The following is a 23143-nucleotide window of genomic DNA, read 5'->3' as shown; positions in this document are numbered from 1 at the left end:
AAACCGTGAGATCATGACCTGAGCCAAAGTTGAACACTTAACCGACTGAGCCTCCCAGGAGCCCCTTAGCTCTTGTATTTTAATGTCCTTTCTCTCTTTATTCAGTTTTTACTTCATATGTCACTTTCTCAAAGAGATATAGAGATACAGAGAGACAGAATCTGTATAATTTTGTGAAAGTTCAGTACCCTGAAAGAACCAGTGTATCTGAGTTCTAGATATATTTATCTTAGTGGATAGCTGTAGTATTTTAGAAAATTGTTTTAATCCATGTGAGTATAAATTTCTCATTTTTAATTAAGGACTTTGAGACCATTAATTTTCAATTTATGATCTATGGAATTCTTGTCTCAAAGGTCTGTGAGTTTTAATTTACATTTCATTTTTAATATACAATTATCACTCATGTCAGTGTTCCAGAAAGTGGCCAAGAATATTGAATTAGCAAATATTAAATTATTAAATACTAATAACTCATTGACTCATTCTGGTAGATACCATTTTCTTTCTTTTATCAAAGAGAAAAATGGATTCAGAAATGTTAGGTTACTTGTCTGAGGCCACCCAACTCCCAAGTCTCAAAAGTTGAGACTCAAACCCCTCTTGCTGGCCCTGGAACAGGAGCTTCTTGCACTACACTGTGCCACCTCCTACTGTCTCCTTCCTCTGCTCTTCTCTGGACGAGAGCTGAAACAAGCAGGCAGACATCTTCTTGTTTGGCTTCAGGTGGGAATGGGCACCTTAGGTGACTTTTTTTTTTTTTTTTTTTGCAGCTCTGCACGTGTCCGGAAATGACATGAAAGTGCATTGAGTATTAATTTGGAGATTATAAATAAATTTTAGCAAGTAGATGAATTTGCAAATATAGATTCTAAAAATAATCAGGGTCAACTGTATTAACTTTAAAAATAATTATGAAACAATATGAATAATCATTGTGTTATAGCTCATGTTAATACAGTGATAAACACCATCTGCATTTCAATGCAAATATGAGTATATATTTTGTGTTCTTGAAAATGTGTCAACTCTGCACTTCTCGTTCTCTCAATCTCTCATTCTCTTTCCCTCTTAATGTATGCCTGTGCATGTCCACTAATATAAAAATGTACTAGGAGTACATTATCTCCAGCATATGCATGCCTTCCTCAATTAAATGTCAGGCAAGAGTCAGATTCATCTGTTTGTTGCATGTTCTTGTCATGGTGTAAGGGGCAATAGCAGTAAGTTGAGTGGAGGAAGAGGTATGTGAGTTGAGAGTCTCTCATAGATCTGACCTGATGCTGAGGGGGAGGAAGTGGGGCAAGAAACTCTCCATAAAAGGGTGAGTAGCATTTAATGAAGGACAAAGAGGGAAGAAAAGGGCTCTCAACAATGGGAACAACATGGAAAAGACCCTCTGGTGATGTGAGTCTAATGTGTAGGAAGAGAGTAAAGAAGGTGGGTAATACTGAGCACAGACAGCTGGAGAAACAGGCAAGGGCAAGGGCATACAGAGCCTTGCAGGTCTTTATCAAAAGAGCAATAGAAAGATAACATGTGTTCTAGGCAGATGGCACCAAGTTCAAACATGTTTTTTCAAAAGTTCAGTCATATGCTAAGGGATCAAAGAGGGGCAAGAGTGGTTTTGGAAAGATTAGTTAGAACGTTATTTCAGTAAATCAAAGAAGTGATCATGGGAGCTTGGACTAAGGACAAGTGGAGTAGATGAACTAAAATTGATTTAGTGCATATAATTGATTTGTACATGATTTGATTATATTATCACTTGAATTAAATATAAATATCTTTCAGAGGAGTAAATATTTTCTTGGTGAATACTTACATGTATTAGGCAAGAAGTAATTTCTATATAAAATTTTTTATAATTCCCACTTTATTTTTTTTTTATTTATTTTTTTTTTTTAAATTTTTTTTTTCAACGTTTTTAATTTATTTTTGGGACAGAGAGAGACAGAGCATGAACGGGGGAGGGGCAGAGAGAGAGGGAGACACAGAATCGGAAACAGGCTCCAGGCTCCGAGCCATCAGCCCAGAGCCCGACGCGGGGCTCGAACTCACGGACCGCGAGATCGTGACCTGGCTGAAGTCGGACGCTTAACCGACTGCGCCACCCAGGCGCCCCCCCACTTTATTTTTTTGAGTATACTTGCCACAATGTTACATTAGTTTCAGGTAATGAATTTGACACATCTGTACATTATGATATCTATGTTCACCACCAAGTGTAGCTACCATCTGTCCTGTTACTTTGCTATCACAGTATCATTGACTTCATTCTTTATGTTGTGCCTCTTGTTCCTGTGAGTTATTCTTTCCATAACTGGAAGCCTATAGGCTACCAGAAAATAAAAAGAGAATTGAAAGTATAAATGATGATTATTGTCATCAACAGAATATCTTTAATGTTAGGAGCCATTTGGCTATTTGTGGTATTGATATGGGGGTGTGGGGAGTCTATAGAAGTGATGTAACAGTAGTTACAAAAAGCTAATCTCAAGTAAGATCGATTTTTTTAAATTTGTAAAATAATTCTATGTGTGTCATATCTATGTGTTTAATTAAATGTGTCCATCTCTTACATACTATTTGGCAGAACTGAAAGTTAATGATACTCATTTATCAATAATATACTATAAACAAAAAGTTTGGGAATTATTAGCTCCTAATGGGTGTACTATTTTTAAAGTTAAAAGAGTGACCTTAAAATGGTAACAATTTTATGGTCAGATTTCTCTCCAGCTTGTTTAGGATTATTTTTCTTAAACTATCACTAAGCCTGCTTGGCATAATACTGCCATGTGAACCTTGACAGTTCCGGTCAGATTATTAATATTTCCTGTGTTTTCTTAGCAGGAGGTTTAACAACCTAAAAAGGTTATGGCAGGCATGGACTCAGCTCACTTTGCTCCACACTCTGTGTAGTGACTATGCATCCCATTCGAGACCCTAAAATAGAACATAACTTACATGGTGTCTTAGCAAATTGTTACTTATAGGGTTTTTTTTTTTTCTTTTTCTTCTCTTTTATTTTTTTTAATGTACCATTGCAACATCTTCTTTTTAGACTAGAAATACAGGAAGATTCCTGATTCACTCTGAAGACAAAAGCACACTCCATCTCAGCATATCTAGCAGATGTTCTCTTCATAGGCAGAGAAAAAACATGGCAAGTTACTGTATCCAGCTGGTTCCTAAATCATTCTGAAATTCTCCCTGTCTACTCCCAAAAGATGTAAATTGGCCCATAAAGAGAACAGCAGGCAACATGACTATAAATAAAGGCCACAAAAGAACTCATATTGCAGGAAGAAACTAATGGAAACTAGGAAAAAATGACCATTGTTTGAGTAAAGGAGGTAAATTAAGACCTCTCTATGAATTTACTGCTATATACGAAGGGTTCAATATTCAATCAGTCAGGAAATATTTATCATTTACTTCTTTCTTTCTCTCTTAATCTTACATTGCTTTTATTTCCCAATTTTCCAGATCCTTATTTTGACTTTGTCAAAGGGTCTGCAACAATGAAGTGCAGTGAGTAATTGCTATGGGCAGAGATTTTAAAATTAAGATGCAATTCCTGAAGTACTGTGGACAGAACTTAGAAGTCATTGCTCTCTCCTAGGTGGCTCAGTTGGTTGAGCATCTGCTTCTTGGTTTTAGCTCAGGTCATGATCTCATGGTTCATGAGTTCCAGTCCCACATCGGGCTCTGTGCCAAGAGTGCAGAGCCTGCTTGGGATATTCTCTCTCTCTCTCTCTCTCTCCCACTCTCTCTATGCCTTTCTGCTGCTCTAGCTCTCTCTCTCTCTCAAAAAAAAAGGAACTCATTACTCCCATCCTCACAACAAGAACAAATGTGAACAAACTGAAAATCATCAACTCTTCTTAGATGAGAGAATTGAACTCGTAGGGTAAATGTCCTGGACACCAGAGAGACAGATGCAGAGAATCACAGCTTACTGGGAGGAAAAAGAGCCTGGGATCAGAAGCCTAAAGCTGAAGGTAGTATCAGCAGAAACACATTACACTGTAATTGACAAATTGCTGGAGGCTTACTGTGGATTAGATCCAAAGGAGCTTCATTTGTGGTCCTCTACAGTTTCCTAAGTTTTACTTCTAGGCATCCTACCTGTTTCTCACTGTGAAGATCTGAGAAAATCCCTTTGCACTTAAAGCAAGGAGGGGGGGAAAGTAACCGTTTCAAAATAAGGCTACAGCTTTCTGTTTTCATTAATTAGGCCTGTACTCAAGAGAAACTATTTTACCACAACCTTACCAACTAAGGTTTAACCAGTGCCTAACCAACCTGGAGGAAGGATAATTCCAGCCTACCCTAGCTTTAATGTGAAAGAAGAAAGATTTTCTTTTTTTTTTTTAACTTTTACTTATTTTTGAGACAGAGAGAGACAGAGCATGAATGGGGGAGGGTCAGAGAGAGGGAGACACAGAATCTGAAACAGGCTCCAGGCTCCGAGCTGTCAGCACAGAGCCTGACGCGGGGCTCGAACTCATTGACTGCGAGATCGTGACCTGAGCCGAAGTCGGCCGCTTAACCGACTGAGCCACCCAGGCGCCCCAAAGAAGAAAGATTTTCAACTCAAGCTCACTAGAACACTAAGACCTAATCATCAGAGTGTAGGATTCTTCCCCCACACTTGTTCTTTGCATCAATAAGGCTCCTATTTACTAATAGGAGATTATAGCTAAAATTACCCTCAGGCCCTATTTTAGGACTCTATTTTAGGACTCTTAGCCAAAAGACAACAGTGGAGACAAAAAAGAATACTAGAGAAAATTGTAGCTTCTGACGCTCTAGCTACAGCAACCAGCAAACATAGCCTAACTCCTCGCCAGAAAAACACAAAACATCACACAATAGGCGTATTTACCTTAGTTCCTTACTCCCATTATATCATGTCTGGCTTTCAACAAAAAGATATAAGGCATGGTAAAAAAGCAAAACACACACTCTGAAGCCACAATGTAGCTATCAGAACCAGACTCATCTATGGCAAGGATGTTGGGATAACCAGATCAGAAATTTAAAATATCTATGTTTAATAATGTTAAGAATTCTAATGGAAAAAATGGGTGACATGCAAAAACAGATGAGTAATAAAAACAAAGGGATGGGGATTCTAAGAAAGAATACAAAGGAAGTGCCCCTGAGGATCAGACTGAGGGTTTTATTGCAGGTGGGTGGCAGGAGCTCAGGAGCAAAATACCAATGGCAGCAACTTGGAGTGATGGTAAGACTGGCATGTAGAAAGTTTCTTTCCCTCTTTGCCTGAATTTTAGTTAAAAGGAGTGCAGCCAAAACTGTAACCAAAGGAGGCATCATGCTTCCAGAAGAATCTCAGGGAAAGGTACTGCAAGCAACAGAAGAAGCTGTTGGATTGGGCTCTAAAGGAAAGGGTGGAAAAAAAATTTTAAAAATAAAGGAAAGGGTGGAGAGAGTTAACCAGTTAGCATGAAAGTTGCAGATAAAATTCTTCTCCCAGAATATGGAGGCACCAAAGTAGTTCTAGATGACAAGAATTCTTATTTAGAGATGGTGACATTCTCAGGAAGTATGTAGACTGAAATAAATCATTATTGAAATGGTATCAAGTGAAGCTGCCTGTTCCAGTGAAGTTGTGAAATCTTTCATCATGTCAATAATTTCCATGTCTCTCTTTCATAATAAACTAATAGTATCCAAACTAAAAAAAAAAGATGTTAAAATTCAAAAACATTCTTTGATGGTTCATCAGTAGACTGGGCACAGCTAAGAAAGAATCACTGAGCTTGCCACAGATATATCAACAGAATCTTCCCAAATGAAACCTCAAAGGAAAAAAAAAATAAACAGAATATCCATGCACTGTGGGCAATTATGAAAGGTTTAACTATACCAGAAAGACAGAGAATATTAGAAAGAGAAAAAGAAATAGAAGAAATACTTGAAATAATAATGTTTGAGAATTTTAAAAAATTAGTAAGAAACATTAACTACAGATCCAGGAAACTCAGAATACACAGGATAAATGCCAAACAAACAAACAAACAAACAAAAAACAACTAAACCTAGCTATATCATAGTTTAAATTGCAGAAAATCAAAGCCAAAGAAAAAGTCTTGAAAGATGTGGTAGGGGGACAGTGGGTAGGGGTAAACTTTAACTATAGAAGAGGGAAAGAATTCCATTGTGGAATGCCTGGGTGGTTCAGTTGGTTAAGTGTCTGACTATTGAATTTTGGCTCCAACTACGATCTCATCAACTAATGAGATTGAGCCCTGCATGGGGTTTCCATGCTGACAGCACAGAGCCTGCTTGGGATTCTCTCCCTCTCCTGCTCTGCTCCTCTCCCCCTACCTTAAAACAAATAAAATAAATTAAAAAAATAAGAATCACTTTGGAATTCAGAAACTATGCAAGGAAACAAAATGGGGTGAAATATTTCAAGTATTAAATATAAAATGTTAATAAATAAAAAAGTCACCAACCTAGTATTCTGAATCTACCAAATTATCCTTCAGAAGTGAAGGTAAAATAATGACTTTCTCAGACAAACAAAACTGAGTGAACTTGTCACTAGTAAAATTGCCTTGCAGAAAACATTAGAAGTTCTTCAGAGAGAAAGAAAACTATAAGTCAGAAACTTGGATAAACAAAAATAAAGGAACAATGTTGAAGAAGGAATAAATGAAGGCAAATGAAAAGCTTTTCTTTTTCTTATTTTGAATGTAATAATAATTCAATATATAGAAATAATGTATTTGATGATTATAGCTTATGGATATGTGAAATGAATGACAGCAACACTATAAGATTTGGATAGAAGAATAGAGAATACTCAGTTATAAGGTACTTGCACTAGCTGTGGAGTAGAATAGTGTTATTTAAAAGTGGACTTGAAGTAGTTGTAAATGTCTGTTGCATACCCTAGGGTAACCACTTTTTTAATATAAAAATATAATAACATGTTGTGAATATTTCATTTTGGTGTAATCCTAACAGGGTAATTTGCTTTTGTTTCCCTTGCTGAGACATATCTAGAAAGATGCTTCCACAAGTGGTGTCAAAGAAATTACTGTTTATGCTTTCTTCTAAGAGTTTTATGATTTTAGGTTTCACATTCATGTCTTTAATCTACTTAGAGTTTATTTTTGTGTATGGTATAAACGACTGATCCAGTTTTATTCTTTTGCATGTGCACAGAGAAGGAGGCCATCAACAAAACAAGGCAACCTACTAAATGCGAGGACATATTTGTAAATATTATACCTGATAAGGGGTTAATAACCACACTATATAAAGAACTTATATAACTCAACACCAAAAGTCCAAATAATCTGATTGAAAATGGGCAGAGGACCCGAATACACATTTTTTTTCCAAAGAGGACATTCAAATAGTCAACAGACACATGAAAAGATCTCACTAATCAACAGGGAAAAAGGAACTCTCATGCACTGTTGATGCAATGAATGGGAATACAAATTGGTGTAGCCATTGTGGAAAACAGTCTGGAAGTTTCTCAAAAAATTAAAAATAGAGTTAACATGATCCAGTAATTCCACTACTGGGTATTTACCCAAAGAAAATGAAAATGTGAATTCAAAAAGATATGTGTACCCCTATGTCTATTATAGCATTATTTATAACAGTCAAAATATGGAAGCAACCCAAGTGCCCTCCACAGGTGACTGGATAAAGAAGATAGATAGATTAGGTACTGGAATATTTTTTAGCCATAAAAAAAGAATGAGAAATTGCCATTTGCCACAATGTGGATAGAGGGTATAATGCTAAGTGAAATAAGTTACAGAGAGACAAATACCATATGATTTCATGGAATTTAAGAAACAAAAAAAAGTTAAAAATAAAGGAAAGAGAGAAACAAACAGAAAAACAGACTCTTAAATACAGAGGACAAGATGATAGTTGCCAGAGGGGAGGTAGGTGAAGAGATGGGTGAAATAGTTATACGGGATTAAGAGACACTTATCGGAATGAACACTAAGTAATACACAAAACTGTTGAATGACTATATTATACATCTGAAATGAATATAGCACTGTATGTTAATTATACTTCAATAATTTTAAAAAGGAATTCTAGTCTATAGCTTCTTGAGGATTTATTTCCCTTCTGTTTCTGAAATTATATATTTCTTCTGGTGTCAAATGTTTTTCTCATGGGTAAGCAGTCATATTGCAATTTTTTTGTTGTTTTTTTCAAATGCCTGCTAATTTCTGGATTTGTATTTGTATTTAAGAAAAAGAGAAGAAAACTACCAGGAAATAATGTATGAATATAGGACTAGTTGAATATCATTTGGAATTTCTAAGTGAGAAGGCTTTATCCTGAGGTACTAGCATTCTCAATATCTGCCTTTGTTATCCCAAGATGATTTATTCACTCTCTTTATGAAAGAACACACCAAGATATTTCCTAGATAAATAGCAAGAAATTAAAAAACTATGGTGATAAAGATGCTAAGGCTAGACTTTTTTATTTACACTCCTTTTCAGTTCTACTCTTTCAATATGCAAATTATACCCATTGTCTTTGAGTTATCAGACTCTTGGCAGATAACATCACATTTGACTATTTTTTCCTTTGTGCATAATCAAGACTATTTTTCTACTGTTGTATTTTGTCCATTAACCACTAGTCCATCTGATATATATATATATATAATCAGATATAAATATATATGTATATATTTCCAGAAATGTGTGCAAGTCTCACATTTATTGATGTCCTTTCTCCTATTTTCTTTATAATTAAGGATTATGGCTTTTGGATTTCCTTAGTATCTTTTCAGTTGGTTATCAGATAGAAGGAGATAAATGGAGTATTTTATCATGTTTACACCATCTTCAAATGGTGATACTGTATTTTGTTCAAGAAGAAAAACTTTGATAACTAAACAAAGCAACTAAAGGTTAGTGGTGTAATTTAATTAAAAAGAAACATTCTGCTTCCACAACATAATTTCTTCCTTCAAATAATTCAGTCAAATGAATCATTCATTTTGCACATTTTATATAAAGGAATGAATGGATAAATGGATAAAAAATAAAATAAAAAGAAAGACTGAAACCCATGGTTTCTAATTCTAAATCCTATGCTATTTCTTTTAGTTGGTGACATTGAATGTTTTATTCAAAGCAGACAGGTACACAAAATAGCTTTCAGTTCTACCATCTCGCTAAGCCAAAAAAAAAAAAAAAAAAAAAAGGAAAATAAATTGTGGCTAAATTAAATTAGATGCAAAGATTCAGTATTGATTCTTTGAAGATAATTAATCAGAGAAGAACTTATGAAGCTGTTTAAGTGTAAAGATTTGCAAAGAGGCACCTGCTTGGTAGCAGAAGACTAGATAATAGAAATCAATAAAATTATTGAAAACACACACACCTACACATTCACTCACTGCAAGTATTTTTTTTGCAAAGCATTATAAGTCTGGCAAATCTGTGTTCCCCAATGTAGTATATCCATTCTCTGAGATGGAAATTATTAGTTAAGGCAACTTCATATTCCTTCCACTCCCCAAAGTTGTTCTTCAAGGGAGTAACAAAAAAAATGTATGATGATAAGCCTGGGGAGGTGTAAAGATCATGAATTGATAGATGGACTGATATTTATTGTTTACATTTTATATAAAGAGGAATGAAATAGGGAATATATACAATTTTGAGACTTTATAGGGTACATTGTCACAGGGTTCTGGAGCTAGAAAAATGAAAATGAATAGGATATATAAATGTAGATAATAGTAAACTGTGCTATTTTACCAAATATTTTAAAGGCATTTCAGGGAAATCTGAAGAAAGTAGAATATGTGGGTGCTAGTTTTGGTGAAATAGAAAAAAAAATAAACCTGGACTTAACATCTAAAGATTTGTGTCTGATTCCCAATGTTCCTGTTTGCTATTTGCTTCAGAGTAAGTCATAATGTTTCTGAGTTTGACATCCACTTCTATATCATAACGGAATATGTAGTACTTTCCTCTTGTCAATGTGAAATTAAAATTTTCCAATGTATAGAAGCATTTTATAAAATATTATGTATATTCTAAGTTTTATTCGTACTTGCAAAGTATGTGTGTCAGCTGGCCTGAATTGATTGCATGCTTGACTCTTGTCCAAACCATGAAACTATGGAACAAATGATTTCTAGTCTGTCAACATTGTTTAGCAGTAATAGTAAATTTTATAGTATCTGGTTTTTATGGAGCCTAAGGGTAGGGGGAGTTCAACAGTTAGGGCTGGTGACATAGACAGAATAACCATACATGTCTACATAAGCTGTTCACCATAGAGCTCTTCAGCACAAGCAAAATTCGGGCTTCCTGGTACCTAGGTCTCTTGCTGGTGGTTCAAGGTCAGATGAAAACACACATCTTTCTTTTTTGATTTGGCCCAGATGTGGGATGATTGATAAAAAAATTGAGTTAAACAAAAAAAACTGAGTTAATCAAAATTTAAGGTTTAGATTTTCATAAAATTTTCAAGTAGGGTGATCAAGGATTTCATTTCTACACAAATCTGAATATCAAAAGAAAGTATACAGTAAACATGGATAAGGTCCCTTAGCCAAATATTGTAGAATGACAAAAGAGTCCAGAAGATTTCCAAGAGGAATTTTACAAATTTTAGAAGACAAGAGAAGAATCTTTTAAGAAAAAGAGAGGGCTCAGTTATCCTGGGTATGGTGATCATTGGTACCTTAATTATGGAAACGCCTGCATCATCAGTCTTGAAATTATAGCCAAAAACTTAAATCAAGGCCAGATCATATAACATAAACATATCAACTCACCTCTTACTAAAATAGAGAACTGGTAAGTTGTTCTCAGATGAGTGTCAACAGAAAGGTGAGAGTAGGGAGGACAGTTGGCCCCCAAGGTATCCACACCATTCTCCTGTCTGCCTAAAGGAAAAATTGAAAAAACAAACAAACAAACAAAAACCAGCAAATAAAAAACAGAAGACAATTGGTCATTCTCCAGTTTCAAAACCATTTCAAGCTTGTTTTCTTGTTTAGCACTTCTGCCTTCAATGTTTTTAAATCTTCAACTTGTTATTTCTTGTTCCTCACTGTGCAATTCTGTCAACCTGAGCAATGCATACTTACACTCCAGGTTATGGCAAGAGCTTCACCATCCCCATTTCCTCTGTGTTGGTACAGGTTGCTGCCTGGTTAACACATTGCCTGCCTTCCTTTCTTCCTATCACTCCCACCTAGAGAACGATATTGGACACCCACAGTGCAAAGATACAGGTCAACCAAATGAAGGAGGATAAGGGGTTACCACACAGTGAAACACATAATGCTCTCACTTATGTTTCCCACATGTGAAATCTGTCCTTTAAAGACCTGACTTAATGCACATGCTTGTATTGTTTAAGTCATAACATTCTCCACTTTTCATTTTTTTTATTTTCTTAGTTTTCAAAACTAGCATAAGGATGTTATAACACACCATATGCACATTATTACCCTCACTGTAGGTGTCTATTGATAGTATGCATTCTTCTATGATTCCAGAATGGAGCAGAAATATTGTGGTTAATATATAATCTCATTGTAACTGAGGAAAATATTGTAAAAAGATTTTATACTATTCATCTGCAGATTAATGTTTCCTGTGTTTTAAAAGGCATGTTACCCAGCAGCAGATGAATGGTATAAAATGTTTAATTAAAGTCAGTCATAGCCTGCTGGCAAGAAATGACCTTACCTTCAACTCAAAACTCGGACCCAAAGCATCTATTGTTTTCATTTTAAAGGAATTCAATGAAGAATATTATTTCTTGGCTTCATCAAAAGAAATTTATTGAGTGCTTATTATATGCAAGTATTTGAGGGGACTAGGCACTGGGGAGTTTCAAACATGAATATGAAAGCATTATGTCTAGAAGAAGCTCTCAGACTGGTTGTCCAGACAAGCATATGCCACAAACTGTGGTTTATGTCATACCAAGGTAAGTGATACTATAGAAACAAGAGAGTCATGTTGAGGATGTGGAGGGAAGATCTCAGCAATGCTTTCGCTAACATGGTATATATCAGATAATATATACAGAAATGATTTTATTCCAAATAGAAAATAGGTAGGAAACAAACAGTCACGCAAGTAAATCTGCCTGGTACTTTGCAGTGCTGAGCTCATGACTGATCTTTGATTACTTACCGAACCTCTTCCTCTTGGACATCCTCATCTCATGAATGACAGCACCCCTAAGGAATTTTCCCAAGTCAGAAATTTAGCAAGCCTCCTTGATTCTTCATTTTGAATTATTTCCACACAAAATTCTCTGTCACCAAATCCCATCAATTTTACCTTTAAGTATTTCTCAAAAATTTCCCTTCCTTTTTAAACCTAACCCTCTGCCACTACCTAGCTTCAGACAATTCTAATTCCTCATCCTCGCTGCTTAAAACAGGCTCTTAATCAATCTCTCCGTCTTTAATCTATTCCTAGCCATAATTTAACTTCTACATTGGAGCCAGAATGAACCTTAAATTGCAAATATAAGTGTGTCATTATCCCACTCAAAATCCTTTAATGACTTTCTAATGCCTTCAAGGCTCCATTTCACTCTTTGATCTGATAGAAAAGCCCTTTGTGAGTCGGCTCCAACTTCTCAACTTCATGTTATTTACTCACTACTTTTCAGTGTGTAGAGTCCCATGCTCTTCAGTCTTCAAATCAGTGTCTGTCTCTCTTTCCTTCTTTCTCTTTCTTTCAACACACACACACACACACACACACACACACACACACGTGCATGTCCCATTCCTACACCTCTGTATCTGTTCATTTACCCAGAACACCATCTCTCTTGCCATTTCACTTAGATGACTCATGCTTTAAGACTTAACTGTTCTTCACAGACAGCACCTTTTCTGGCATTTGGACCCCTGAAACTTACCTCTAAGTTATATGCTCCTTCTATATGTCTCCATAGCACATTTTTCATACATCTGCCATAACACATATCACAGTATATAACAATTTGTTTTTTACTTGGTTGTCATGATTAATCTGAGAGTATTGTCATATTAAGATTTTTTTGTTTTAGTTTTTATCTCTAGCACTTCATCCATTATTTCACATAATAAATATGAAGCATCTTAAGTACTAATGAAAGAATAAGTGAGCAAATAAAAGGATGAAAGTGGTTACCTGTTTTTGTTTGCTCTAAACCTTTTCTTTGGGACCTAACTTTGTTCCATTGTTGGAATTGTATATCACAGTCCTTCATTTTCTAGATATAGAAATAAGCATGGAGTCCAAACTGTTTTACATGGGAGATGTCAACAGATCCTTGATGACCATTTATTAGAATATTTTAGTAATAGTCAAGCATCAGAGATGTTAAATTAAAATTTAGATGATTTAGTAAAGGGGAGTTTGGGAGAAATTTAACTTGGTTGTTGTAGTAGGGACTGGCTCTTACCTACCCAGAAACTATTCACCATGCCATCCATGTTGACTCACTTCAATTTTATTTAGGTACCCAACCTCTCCCACATGATTTAGACTTAAATTCCTATTAGTCTGAGCCAATCATGCAGTTCAGTTTCACTATCAGTGATTTGTTAAGAGGGCAAGGTAATATGAGGAAATATCTCTTGGACAGTTGCTGAGAAAGACTGTATGCTCTTACTTAGGAAGAAGGTGTCCTTTTACATGAGGTAGAGGATTTTGCCTCTTTCATGTTTCTCCTGGAATGGTGACAGTCACCCTGAAATGAAATACAACAGCCTGAGGCCACGGCCACACATTCAGAATGGGAGAGTGAATAGATTCAAAAGAAGTGCGTTTTGATGATGATATTAAGTTGCTGAATTAACTGCCTTGGGTCACACAATGCTGAGAATCCTTGTTATATAAGATGGTAAATTGTCCTTATTGTTTACTCCAGATGAAATGTGATTTTATGTTACTTGTGGCAATACTTATCTTAATTGACATTGATAATATTAAATTATTCAAAGTGATGAAATTAATAATCATGTTTAACTGGGGGTTGTAATTTTTTTTCTGCTGGAATCACAAATTTAACTGCCCAAATATTTTTATAACCTTCCCTTTTCTCAAAATCCAGTCCAATTACTTGAATGTTAAGTAAAACAAACAAAAGTTAGTAATATATATAAAATGACAGGGTATGAAGTGTAGAGAACTAAACTTAGTCATCTGATAAATGTGTGATACATTAAGATTTGATAGAGGTTTCAAATATATATTTGAGGAAACATGATCATAATCCAAGCTTCTCATACAATATTCAACTTGAGCTATAGTACATAACCTCACTTCACTAAAATATGAATTTAAGATGTATCACAAAGCAATCGAAAGTAGTATGACTGAGGAAATATAATTTTCCAAATACTAGGAAATTACTGTCTATGTCATTTCACTTTTATTTTAAATATGTAATAAATATCACATATATTTCCATATTATTAATTAATCAGGGCAAAAGGAAACAGTAATTCATGTATAATGATAATTGCTTAAAGTAAATTTGCTTTATACCTGAAACAGTGATGTATATATATATATATATATATATATATATATATATATACACATGTATATATGTATATATGTATGTATATATATATATATATATATATATATACACACACATGTATATATGTATATATGTATGTGTGTGTGTATATATATATATATATATATATATATATAATGTTGAGCATAAACATTAAATTAGTTTTATAGAAACAAATCTATAAATTGGGATAATTACCAATTGGTAGTATGTTATTTCCTAGGAAGTAAGGAAACTAATAGTCATTGGAACCAAAATAATCACCTTTGAAATACTAATGATTTTCCATTTATGTGCTGAATGAGTTCAGAAATATTAAGGACAATGTTAATTTTGGTGACCAGTAGCCAAATCATGAGTTAAACCCAGGTTTGTCTACCTCCAAAACTTATGTACTTTCCATCTATACTCCACCATGTAGTATTAGGTGGGACATCTATTGTTTAGTATGATCAGTAAGAGCTTATTTTATCCTCTCTTGATAGACACTTTCTTTGCTAATATTGTAACAAGAGTACAAGTCATTATGGCTTATTACAAAGTTGCATTCACAAATCATGAAAGCACAGAGTTCATTTTGGAAGAAACCCATTTGGCCTGGAGAAAGGCAAACCATTAAGTGTTGATTAGAAAGTGGTTGAGACATGTTTCATTGAGACATGAAAATTATAATGAAATACTACACGGCATTTAAATAATTTTAACAGTCATCATTATTCCATGTATGCAAGAATAAAGATAGCTAGTACATTTATCCTATACCAAATATTTCACTTTCAATTTCTTAAGATATTTCATCATGATAAGATGTTGAACTTTATACCAAAATGTCAGTTAAGAAAATTATTTGCCATAAAGAAAGTTTTCTATAACATATATTTTTCCATAAAACCATAAAATAAAGAAAACTGCACATGTTGAATTTTTTAACTTAAGTTATATTGTTATACTTTTTGTTGTACTTAAACAACAGAAGTACAACAGAACAGAAAACAGAACATGATTAATACAGACTTTTGTTTCAAGATGGAAGATTGAGCCCATATATTTATCTTGATTTATATATATTAAAAAAGGGATTTTTTTACATATCTGAAATTTTTGTGAATTTATAGAAAATAAAAAGTAAGTGGCATTGGAAGTAGACTGTAGTAAAACTGCAAAATTCTAGCTTACATTCTTTAGATTCTATAGTGACCATGAGGGTAATTAATGACATTCCTGTGGAATGCTTCTTTTTTTCATCTGTGAAAATCAGTCCCCTAACAATCAGTGATTCACCATTGATTATTTACTAATTTACTGTGATTGTAAACACAGAAAGAAAAGTAAGTTTCAGCAAAATTAATTAAATAATTAAAGAGTTCACTTATAAATATATTGAGATTGATATAGATGTGACACATCTATGAAAATACCTCCAGGCAGACCCTACAGTGAATATTTTTGTGCCTCACTGCCAATTTTAGATCCTACAGGTTCCTAGTTTCATTTTTCTTTAGTCTTAAAATAAAATGCATTATATTTAACCTGCTATGATTCAAAGCTTGAACGATGCTTTCTTTATTTTTTTAAGTTTATTTATGTATTTTGAGAGACAGAGAGAGAGAGAGAGAGAGAACAAGTAGGGTAGGGTCAGAGACAGGGAGAAAGGGTCCCAAGTAGGCTCTGTGCTGCCAGCACAGAGCCCAATGTACGGCTCAATCTTACAAACTATGAGATTATGATCTGAGCCAAAACCAAGAGTCCAACACTTAATCAGCTGTGCCACCCAGGCACCCCAAAAGCTTGAACCATGCTTTCAAGATTAGCGTTTTTGAAATCTGTCCATGAATCACAATCAAGTGGAATTTAATTCTGGAATTTAATCCTGGAATTCTCTCCAGAAATTCTGACTTGGTAGGTCTGATATAGTAATCACTCAATAAACATTAATGAATACATAGAATGGAATATTATCAGATGAGTGGAAGAATAAATTAATGGATGAAATGAAATAAGAATATCTATATATGTATTTGTACTCTTATGAATAGTAGTTTAATATAGGTATATATACTAAAAGCTATTTTTTCCACCCATAGTTTAGGTTTTCATTCAATAGAAATGAGGGTTGTTATTGCCTTCTTTGATGTCTGTGTTATGAGTTGAATCAGAGCATCTTCCAGTATAACCAAGTGTTGAAATTACCAACACTATTTACATCCAGAGAGAGCATCATTACAGCTTGTAACCTGGAGACATCAACAATCTGATTGGCAACATTTTGTGAGGCAAGCTCTAACTCAATTAATCTCTCTTCCATCACCATAATTGATGAGTTCTCACATAAATTCTAGCTTTTTTCTTCCAAAATTACCTTGTCAACAATAAAGGCAAGGGAAGTATGAAAGAACAAAGCACTTTTATAAGTTCCAAAGAATCTGAAATGATTTTTATCCCCTCTTGGTAGACACTTTCTTTGTGCAGTACTTCTTTTTAGTAGCACATCTGACACTGGACATCTGACCTATGCTACTCTAATAGTTGTTAATAGAAACCTCACCTCATGCAAAGATAAAATGGATTTTTGGCAGCTGTGAGAGATTATGAAGAGTAAGACCAATCTTAGTTGGAATAAGAAGAAAAGAAGGCATCTGTACCTTAAACTCCTCAGCTGGTTTTCATTATACATCAAGCCTACATTTATTACAAAGAGGGTAGCCAAGAGACAGACATTGATAGGTCTTTGCACTTAGAGTAAGAAGGCCAGTACTTGATAAATTCTACTTTTCATCTTGACTTGAGTTCAAATGACTCTTAAATCTGTTTGAATTATACAGCATATATAGGGGAGACAAACTCAAGAAGACCTCTAATTTTGCCCTTATCTGATTGGTTTGCCCCTTATTTTTATCTTGAGTATAGTGAAATCTTAGTTCTTCGAACTCATTAAAAGAAATAAGTGGTTCTATAAATCCCTAAAGTTTTATAAATAAAACTCATTTAAAATTGGTTTTATGATATGCTTTATATATTTATGTTCAATATGGTTTTGTTTGATGTATTGAGAATTTTCAATATGACCAAACAAAGAAAGAGGCTACGTACATAGTGCTGATATAGGAACAGCTTGATATGAACCTAATTTCCACAGTAGAGAACAATTACATTATTATTCTTAAGATCATTTTTTGTTGTGTTTTGTAATGTTTACATATTTAAATATTGGTAAGGTAAATAAAATACTGTGTCTTAAACATTTTCTAAAGCATTAATACAGCTGCAGATCTAGAATATATAATATTTTAGAGGACTAGAAGAGGGAGGAGTTAAGGATTATCCCCATATATGTAAATCAAGGGAAAAATAATGCAACTAAAGATCTATTCATATTACATATTTGAGTTCAAAGGAAGAATGGTAGTTTCAGAGGTAACATATTTGGAGAAATTTTGATTTACTTTGAGAGAAGAGTAAGAGAAAATGAGGACAGAAAACATTATAAAGCATCTATTTATGAAGAAAATCAGGGGCATCTGAGTGGCTCAGTTGTACTGACAGCCCAGAGCCTGGAGGCTGTTTCAGATTCTGTCTCCGTTTTTCTCTGCCCCTCCCCTCTTCGTGATCTGTCTCCCTCTATCTCAAAAATAAATAAACATTAAAAAAAAAAAAAAAAACTAAAAAAAGAAGAAAACCAGTTAGCTTTATTCAATTCAATAAAATTTAAATAAACATTTTAAATATATATGAAACTTATTATACACCAGATATTGTATTGGATAAATATTGAGACGGATAATAGGATATGATCCCTGTCATTAGTGAGTATATAAACTAATGAGAAGATAGAAAAGTATAGATGATTTTACCTCACTGAAAATTGGGAATATGAGACTATGGCTGAGCTTCTAGAATTAAGTTTTTCTTCCTTTCTTTCGTTTTTTTTTTTTAATTTCATAAGATTCACATAAAAATATATAAGTGGATATTTAATGAAAATTATATTAAATTAAATATTAAATTAAATACATTAATGAAAAGTCCTCTTTCTGTATCTGTCTCCATTCCTCTTAATGGGAACAACTTCTAGTAATTTCTTATTTATATTCTAGAAAATTTTATTTACAAATGGAAGCTAATATAGTTTTATCCTGTTTCCCAATGTTTACAAAAATTATAGCATACCATATAAATGTTCTGCATTTTGGTTGTCTTATTTTACAAAAGATGTTGAAGATATTTCTATACTAAAGGATAAAGAGCTTCTATTTTTGTTTTGTTTTGTTTTCCAGATACATGTTATTCTGCTATACAGATATGTCATAGTGTATTTAATTGCTGTTGAAATATGTTAAACACACACACACACACACAACAATGCTGCAATGTGTAACCTTTTAAACATATTTTATTCTCTTACATACCTGTGGGTATATTTTTATGATGAATTTTTATGTGAAATTGCTGAAGCAACGGGAATATGTATATGTAATTTTGATAGTATGATAGTGACTAGAGTTACTCATCAATGTTACTATTCTTCCTCCAAGTACAAAATGAGATTGCACTTGCTCATCCTTTGAGTGACATCTAGAGTGACCTGCAATTTCCTGAGATAATTATGTAACATAAAAGATCAATAATCTTTATCGTTTTAGACACTGGGCCTATTCTGCTTCATGTAGATAAATATTTCCTAATTGACTTTCATGGGGATGTGCCAATGTACATGCCTAGCAAAACCATAGTCTTTAAAACGTTGATCTTTTTTATATCAGATTTTTAACAGTTGTATTACAATGGAGTTTTAATTTGCATTTTCATTGATTAATATGAGTGAAATCAAATATCTTTTCCTGTATTTCAGAATGACTGTCTTTTTGCATGAATTATCTGTTCATTCTTTCATACATTCAAACAAATAATTTTGAACACTTATGTAGCAGTCATTCTAAGTGCTAGAGAAATTGGAAATGAACACAGTAATAAAACTTTTCCTTATTTAAATATACAATTCTAGTAGGTATAAAAAAATAAGAAACAGATTAATAAAATACAGGTATTTAAGTCATGGATTCCTGCCATAGAGAAAAATAAAGCAGGGGAGAGATATGTAGATAATAGGATGAAGCTGGTTTGCAGTTATAAAATGTAATCTGGAAGCATAGAATAGACGAAGTGAGGTGGTGAGTCATGTGGATATTCAGGAAGAACATTCCAGAAAACAGAAACAGCAAATGCCAAACACCTGAGTAGAATACACTTGGTGCTAAAAGAGCTACAAAGAATAGTGTGTCCGAAAAAAAGAATGAGTGAAGCAAAGCTATTAGGAGATGAGGGCACAGAGGGAGAATTTCTAATTATATAGAGCTCTATAGGTCATTTTAAGGACTTTGGTTTTTATGCTACTGGAGATGATTGACCAGAAGGGTAAAGTGATTTATGCTTAAAAGGATCATTTTGACTACTGTGTTTGCATTCCTTAAGTCATTGTTATTGATGGTTGTAAAATTTTATTTCTTATGAATTTGTAGCAAGTATGTATATATCAGGGAGATAAACCTTTTGTCATATGAGAGGCATGCATTTATTTCTCACTTTATCATTTGTTTTTGTGTTTTTAAGTTTTTCATTATCGTTTGTTACTTTCTGATGCAAGAGCTATTTTTAATGTAGTCAATATAATCAAAATTGTATTTTCCAGTTGTTGGATTTTAGTTAGAATTAGCTTCTCCAAAGTTATAAAATATTCTCCTTGGTTCATTCTTATTTGTCTGTGTTTTTTTTCATTTTGGAATTCATCCTTGTATGAAGTATGGATCTATCTAATTATTTTCTCACAGATTGTTTTTTAGTTGTCTTAACAATTTTTATTCAATTTTATTGAATAGGCAGTATTTTTCCAACTTATTTTTAAAGACTGCTTTTATCATAAAGTCATGTTTGTATAGAGATTATTTCTGAACTTTGTACTCTGTTCTGTCAATTTGTCTGCTTAATCATACTCTAATTTAGCACATTTTAATAATGGAGATTTTATAATATGTTCTAGTAATTGGTATATCTAGTCTTTATTACTTTCTCTTACTCCTTTGGAGCTATTTTCTAAATTTTTAGTTTTCTATATAAACTTTAGAATTACTTTGTCTAGTTCAAGGGAAAAGATATATTGATATTTTTATTGAGATCACATTAAAATTATAACATAATTTGGGAATACTTCTGTTAGTATGACATTATGTATTGTAACCAAGATTATTGTTGTCATTTTTCTAAGTCTTTTGTGGATGCCAAGGAGTTTTCAAGTTTCCATTACAAATTTCTTTCTTCTTGTTAAATTTACGATTTAGATATTATGCATTGCATATCATTTGTAAATAAGATATTCTACAAATAAACTTAAGAAAAAAAACTGTATAAAAAATGGGGCACCTGAGTGGCTCAGTTGGTTAAGCATCCAACTCTTGATTTCGGCCCAGGTCATGATCTCATGTTTCTTGAGATTGAGGTCGGAGTGAGGCTCTGGACCTACAGCATGGAGCCTGCTTGGGATTCTTTCTCTACCTCTCTCTCTCTGCCCCTCTTCTGTGTTCTCTCTCTCTCTCTCTCTCTCTCTCTAAATATAAATAAATAAACCTTAAAAGAAAATAATTTCAATAGTGTACCAGAACCTTGCCGCTGCATAGCTCCACTCCCTCCGACTTCTTTGATCTGCTATTGTCACACAAATTACATCTTTTTATGTTGCATATACATTGCTTCATATGCTATGTCCATCATCACAGATTTATAATTATTGCTTTATGAAGTCGTCTTTTAAATACTGTAGGATAAAATAATATTACAAAAAAAACATTAATAGTGTCTTTCATATTTACCATGTGTAGTTATCTTTACCAGTAGAATTTATTTTTTCATTTATATTCGTGCTATTTTTTAGTGTCTTTTCATTTCAAAAATGAAAACTAAAACTTTCTTTAGTATTTCTTGTTAGTAAGATCTGGTAGAGATCAATTCTCGCAGTTTCTGTTTATTGAGAATGTTTTAATTTATAGTTCATTTTGAAAGATAGTTTTGCTAATATAGGATTGTTGGTTGACAGTCTTCTTTTGTTCAGCACTTTGGATATCATGAAATTGTTTTATGGCTTCGGTGGTTTCTAATTTGAAATCAGCTATTAATTTTATGGGAGTTCCCTTGTATATGACAAGTTGTTTCTTTCTATGTCTTTCAAGATTTTTTGTCTTGTCTTCCAATATTTAGATTATGATATTTCTATACATGGATCTTTTTGAGTTTATCTTTCGTGGAATTGTTGGGTTTTTTAGAAGTTATGACTATTATTTCTTCAGACATTACTTCTGGCCCATTTTTTTGTTGTCTATCCTTGTGGAACTCCCATTATATGTATGTTGGCACATATTATAGAGTCCCACAGTGCAATTGTGTTCATTTTTCTTTATTCTTTTTGCCTTCTGTTTCTCAGACTGGATAATATCAATTGGCTTCTGTTCAGTTTGTCTTTGTATGCTTTCTTCTGCCTGCTCAAATATTCTATTGATTGTAGTGAATTTTTCATTGAATATGCTTTATGATTTCAAAATTTCTATTTGCGTCATTATATTTTTCTCCTTGCTGATAATCTGTTTAATGAGACATTGTTCTCAAACTCTCCTGTAGTTCTTTAAGCATGGTGTCCTTTAGTTGTTTGAAAATAGTTAAAATAGTTGACTTAAAGTCTTTGTGTAGTCTCTGGTTTCAGGGACAGTATCTTAACTGTTTCTTTATTTTCTATGTCTTTGTTATACTGTTTACTTGAATATTGTGTAATCTTTTGATAAAAAGTGGACATTTTAGATAATACAATATGGCAACTCTGAAAGTCGATTATAGTTTTTATAGCCTTTTATGTTTGGTATTGTTATTGTTGCTGTTCATTTGTTTGGTAACTTTCCTGAACTAACGCTGTAATGGGAGGATTTTGTCATGTGTGACGAATGATATCCCTGGCCAGTTTGCTTAGGATCAGTTAGTGACTCTACAGAGTTTTTCTTGAATGCCCAACACCAGTCTCTCAGCTTTTGCCAAGTGGCTCTGGGTACATGTGAGACCGATCTTCACCACCCAGCCAGGAAATATAAACTCTGCCTTACCCTTCACTTCCTGTTTCACAGATCTTCATGGTTTCCCTGGTCATATGCAAAGACCTATGCACTTGTGTGGCCTTCTAGATTTCCAGGAATATGTTTGGAGTTTTTTAAAGCCCTTACTGTAGACTTTTTGACTAATACCCCTAGGGAAAAAAACTGATCACTTGGGTCAAATAAGCTTGGGTCAAATCAAAGACAAGTTTTGAGAATAGGCTTTTCTGCATAATTTCCTGGCAGAAAAAATAATGGCAGTCTTCTGAGAAAGGGGTTTTGTAAGAATTCTAATTCTATTTTAACTCCTTTAGAGGCTGCTAGTCTGCTGATTTTCACAATGGTTTCAGGCCTTCAAGATTTTTCCTTGGAAATTGTTGGGAGAAGATGGGGATAGAGCAAGTTAAAATGCCCCCAAAGCTTGCCCT

At 33.6% G+C, this 23143-nt stretch overlaps 1 pseudogene; it reads left to right on the top strand.

Moving 5' to 3' along the window:
- Positions 1-5251: 5251 nt before the first annotated feature.
- Positions 5252-5588, top strand: LOC132693013 (10 kDa heat shock protein, mitochondrial pseudogene; annotated as a pseudogene).
- The last annotated feature ends 17555 nt before the right edge of the window (positions 5589-23143 follow it).

This window comes from Panthera onca, chromosome B1 (assembly GCF_046562875.1).
Source record: "Panthera onca isolate mPanOnc1 chromosome B1, mPanOnc1 haplotype 2, whole genome shotgun sequence".
Taxonomy (NCBI): domain Eukaryota; kingdom Metazoa; phylum Chordata; class Mammalia; order Carnivora; family Felidae; genus Panthera; species Panthera onca.
This window is presented reverse-complemented; position numbering and strand designations above follow the sequence as displayed.